We start from the raw sequence: 5,000 nt of genomic DNA on the forward strand, positions 1-5,000 counted from the left end.
GGTTGGAGGTGCTCAACCGCGGAACGGAGCCGACTTTCCTGGGAAACGGTGTGGCCCGGCCCAGCAGGGTGGACGTCGCCTTCGCGAGTCCATCGCTCTGCCGACCGGATGGAGTAGCGGAGGTCATCAGCTCCTGGAGGACGCTAGACCGCTACTCTTATAGCGACCACCGCTATATCCGGTTTGCGGTCGGGCAACAGCCTCGTGCTGGCCAGCGGCCCGGACGGGGCATCCTGCGGCTGGAAGGCGTCGGAGTACGGGAGGCGGGTGTTCGCTGGCGAACTCGCCAGTTTTGCCCCCGTACTTTCGAAATGGCACTCGAGGCGACCCGTTTTGCCGATCGGGTGACCGATGCGGCAAGCCTGGGGATGGTGCTCGCAGAGGCCTGCGATGCCACCATGGCAAGGATCGGCCATTCTCAGCAGAGAAAGAGCGCGAATGTGTACTGGTGGACTCCGGCCATTGAGGAGCTGACCGAGCGCTGCCGGTTGGCCCGGGAAAGGCAGAGCACGGCCTTGGACGAGACAACTGTCGAGTTGGCATCGCAGGAGCACCAGGAGGCGCGTGCTGCCTTAAGGACGGCAATTAAGGCCAGCAAGCAGCGCCAGTTCGATGAGTGGCTGCAGGCCCTAGCCGCGGACGAGACGGGACAGTGGTTCCGGCAGGTCCTTCTGCGGTTTCGGGGCAGCTGGACGGCGCGTGAACGCGATCCAGCGGTGTTGCAGCGGATCGTCGAGGAGCTGTTTCCGGAGCATCCCCCGGTCGAGTGGCCGGACGTCGCGCCTTCGGAAGGGGACACTCCGGTCCGTCCGATCAGCTGCGCGGAGCTCCAGGCGATAGCGAGCGAGCTGCATCCGCGGAAAGCGCCTGGCCTGGATGGAGTGCCAAATGCTGCGGTGACGGTTGCCATCCGCAAGCATCCAGAGTCCTTCGTCAGGGTCTTCCAGAGCTGCCTGGACACGGGCGTCATTCCACGCGAGTGGAAGAGGCAAAAGCTGGTGCTGTTGCCTAAACCAGGTAAGCCACCGGGCGAAGCGTCGTCTTGTCGCCCGATCTGCCTGATAGACAACCCAGCGAAGGTGTTCGAGCGGACGGCACTCGACAGGCTTAATGAGCACCTCGAGGATCCGGAGTCGCCTCAGCTAGCGGAGAACCAGTTCGGATTCCGGAGACAGCGAAGCACCCTGCAGGCGATCCAGCTGGTGGTGGAGGCAGGCGAGCGCGCGATGTCCTTCGGCAGGACGAACCAGCGGGACAGGCGCTGCCTGCTGGTCGTGGCGTTGGATGTTAAGAACGCCTTCAACACTGCCAGCTGGCAGGCGATAGCGATGGCCCTGCGCGAGAAAGGGGTCCCAGCGCAGCTGCAACTCCTTCTCCGCGACTACTTTACCGACAGGGAGCTGGTGTACGACACCCATGACGGCCCGGTGTCACGTCGGGTAACGGCAGGCGTTCCACAGGGGTCAATCCTTGGCCCGACTCTGTGGAACGTCATGTACGACGGCGTTCTGCGAATCCAGCTCCCTGAAGGGGCCACCATCGTCGGTTTTGCTGACGACATCGCCATCCTGGCCGAGGGCCGCACACCGGAGGAGTCGGCGACGGTTGCCGAGACAGCGATTGAGGCGGTGATGGGGTGGCTTGAGGCACGTCATCTCAGTCTCGCCCCCCACAAGACCGAGGCGGTACTCATTTCGAGTCTGAGACGAGGACGACTGGAGGTTCCGGTACGCGTCGGTGAAGTGACCTGCACCACTGGGAGATCGATGCGCTATCTGGGGGTCCAGCTTCATGAGAAGCTATCGTGGAAACCGCACGTGGAAGCGGCCGCGGACAAGGCCCTCCGTGCGGTGGCGGTTGTCACCTCGGTGATGCGAAACCACAGCGGCCCGCAGGTGGCCAAGCGGCGATTGCTGGCAGGAGTTGCGGAGTCTGTCATTCGGTACGCCTCGCCCATCTGGGCTAAGGCGACCGATATGCAGTGGTGCCGCAGACGACTGGCCCAGGTGCAGAAGCCGCTGGCACGCGGGGTGTCGAGCTCGTTTCGCTCGGTGTCCTATGAGGTGTCGGTGGTGATGGCCGGTCTTGTACCCTACCGTCTAATTATCCAAGAGGACGCAAGGTGCCACAGCAGGCTGTCGGCTGAACCTGGCATCAGCAGGAAGGAGGCTCGAGCAATGGAGCGAGCGGCCACGATGATAGAGTGGCAGAACGCGTGGGACCGTGCGGCGGCAACACCATCGGCCAGCCGCTATCAGACGTGGGCACACAGCCTGATTCCCGACCTGCACCGGTGGACGGGACGTAAGCACGGGAAGGTGGACTTCCACCTTTCGCAGGTGCTCTCCGGACATGGATTTTTCCGGGAGTACCTGCATGTCTGCGGCTTCGCTTCGTCTCCGGAGTGTCCACGGTGCGTGGGGTCGGTCGAGTCGGTGGCCCACGTCTTGTTCGAGTGCCCCGTGTTCGAGGAGATCCGACGTGAGCTGTTGGGCTGGGGGACATCCGAATCGGTCCAGCTCAGCAACATGGCCGAGAAGCTGCTGGAGAGTGCGGAGTGGTGGGACCGCATTCAAAGGGCAGCGAAAAACATCACCACCGTGCTGCAACAGCTGTGGCGCGATGAGGAGGCCCTCGCCAGCGGTCGAGCGGTAGCGGCTTTCGCCGAGGACGAGGAAGTGGTCCTCGAAAGTGTGGCCGCACTCTTCGGCGAGGAAGTGGAAGACGTCTTCGTAGAAGACATCACGAGACGGGTAAATGAAACGCGAGCAGCGCGTCAACGGTCTGCCCGCAACAGACGGCTTCGCGGCAGGGCGGAGGATCGGGCGCGTGTGCGACTGGCTGCGGACGTCGCAGCAGCACTGGCCGCTCGGGATGACGAGGTACTGCGGGCGGCAGTAGAATCGGAGCGAGCAGGCCTAGCTCCTCCTCCAATTCCCCGAAGAAGTAGGGGAGAACCACCTTCCCCTGAGACGATCAGAGTTCGCCATGAGAGGCGACTGTTTATGCAGCGAATGTGGAGAGCGCGGGTCCAACGGGAGGGCCCTTCGACAACGCGCCGTCGTCGGACCGCGCCTACGGAGGCGGATCTAATACGGTCTCGGCGGAATAGACGAGAGAATGAAAGAAGACGTCGAGCTGCAGGTCGGCGATGGACAGCTGCGGAGGAGGCTTCCGCCAGCGAGGCGGAATGGTCCGATCGCTAGATTGCGAGCTAGCTTGAGAGCCTAAAGTGTGAAAATACGAGCGAGTCATGCGGACTCAGTTAGCGTACGCTTTCAATATGCGGGTAAAGGAAAGAGCAATTTAATAAAGAGATTGGGTAGGGACATCCGAAAGGGTTCATAATGACGCACGACAAATCCCTGGCGGGCGACGTCGTTCGTCAAGAGCGTGGGTTTACGCTATTGTTTTTAGAACATAATGTTTATGAACAATAAAACCTGCAATTGTTTAAAAAAAAAAAAAAACGAAGTGGAGCTTGCGGCTTAATTTGACTCAACACGGGAAAATTTACCAGGTCCGAACTTATCGAGGTAAGACAGATTGAGAGCTCTTTCTCAAATTTAAGGGTAGTGGTGCATGGCCGTTCTTAGTTCGTGGAATGATTTGTCTGGTTAATTCCGATAACGAACGCGACTCAAACAAGCTAACTAGAACGCTGTCAGCAGTGCACCTCCGGGCGCACCTGACGTCAAGGCCGGCGGCCCCTTCACGGGCGGTCGTCGGCCACGTTTGCCCTGCTTAGCGGGACAACTTGTGTTTAGCAAGGTGAGAATGAGCGATAACAGGTCCGTGATGCCCTTAGATGTTCTGGGCTGCACGCGTGCTACAATGTGAGCAGCAGCGTGTTCTCGCCAATTGGCGCCCCCATTCCGAGAGGAACGGGAAATCACCCAAATGCTCATTTAGTTGGGATTGGGGACTGCAACGGTCCCCATGAACCTGGAATTTCTAGTAAGTGCTAGTCATTAGCTAGCGCTGATTACGTCCCTGCCCTTTGTACACACCGCCCGTCGCTACTACCGATGGATTATTTAGTGAGGTCTCTGGAGGCACACCTTCCGCGGTTCCTTCGTGAGCTGCAGCTGGCATGGCCGAAGTTGACCGAACTTGATGATTTAGAGGAAGTAAAAGTCGTAACAAGGTTTCCGTAGGTGAACCTGCGGAAGGATCATTACCGATCAATACATATATGTTGTTGTGTGAGTTGGTTAGAGAGATAGAGAAACACGGTATCAGCAGAACAAACTGCTATGTTACCTTTTGGGGGCCGCGCACGCCAATTAGACCCGCGAGAGAGGTGTGTCTATACTACGATATTGAGCGTGCGCGACCGTAGGCCAGTGGCCTTCGTACCTGTGCGCACACTCCCAATGGCAGCCATCGAACGCGTAAAGTGTGTGACACATGGGCGAAGGTAAAGACCCACTAGAACATATTTAAACACTGGCCTCGAGCGAGAGAGAACCTAATCAAGAGAACGAAAGTTGTGCAAGATCGCGCCGATGCCGCCCACATCGCGCGTCGATCAATGGGAAGGAAGACCAATGGTCATCCTTGTCCACCCTGGACGGCTTCGAAGGAACCGAGAGGTGCACGGTTACGCTGTCCGGGGAACTTAAGTTGTGAGAGATGCACCTAGCGCATAACGAAAACATAGGAGACAGTTGAACATACCAAAACCCTAGGCAGGGGATCACTCGGCTCATGGATCGATGAAGACCGCAGCTAAATGCGCGTCAGAATGTGAACTGCAGGACACATGAACACCGACACGTTGAACGCATATGGCGCATCGGACGTTTAAACCCGACCGATGCACACATTCTTGAGTGCCTACCAATTCTTGTTACACACTATTCCATAACTACAGGACGCCCGCGTACCAGCGGCACGCCTGGGCGAGCAGCACGCCCGGGAGTGTGTCGCAGGCTTGAACACACGCGTTTGGCGCACTGTGCATCATGGCGTGCTCGGACCCCTTCCGCGGGGGACCT

At 59.0% G+C, this 5,000-nt stretch overlaps 1 non-coding gene across 1 annotated transcript; it reads left to right on the forward strand.

Moving 5' to 3' along the window:
* Positions 1 to 4,683: 4,683 nt before the first annotated feature.
* LOC128307637 (5.8S ribosomal RNA) lies at positions 4,684 to 4,841 on the forward strand. Its single transcript, XR_008287706.1, has one exon. It is a non-coding gene; the product is annotated as a 5.8S ribosomal RNA (ribosomal RNA).
* Positions 4,842 to 5,000: the final 159 nt, after the last annotated feature.

The sequence above is a fragment of the Anopheles moucheti genome (assembly GCF_943734755.1).
Source record: "Anopheles moucheti chromosome X unlocalized genomic scaffold, idAnoMoucSN_F20_07 X_unloc_11, whole genome shotgun sequence".
In the NCBI taxonomy this organism is placed as follows: domain Eukaryota; kingdom Metazoa; phylum Arthropoda; class Insecta; order Diptera; family Culicidae; genus Anopheles; species Anopheles moucheti.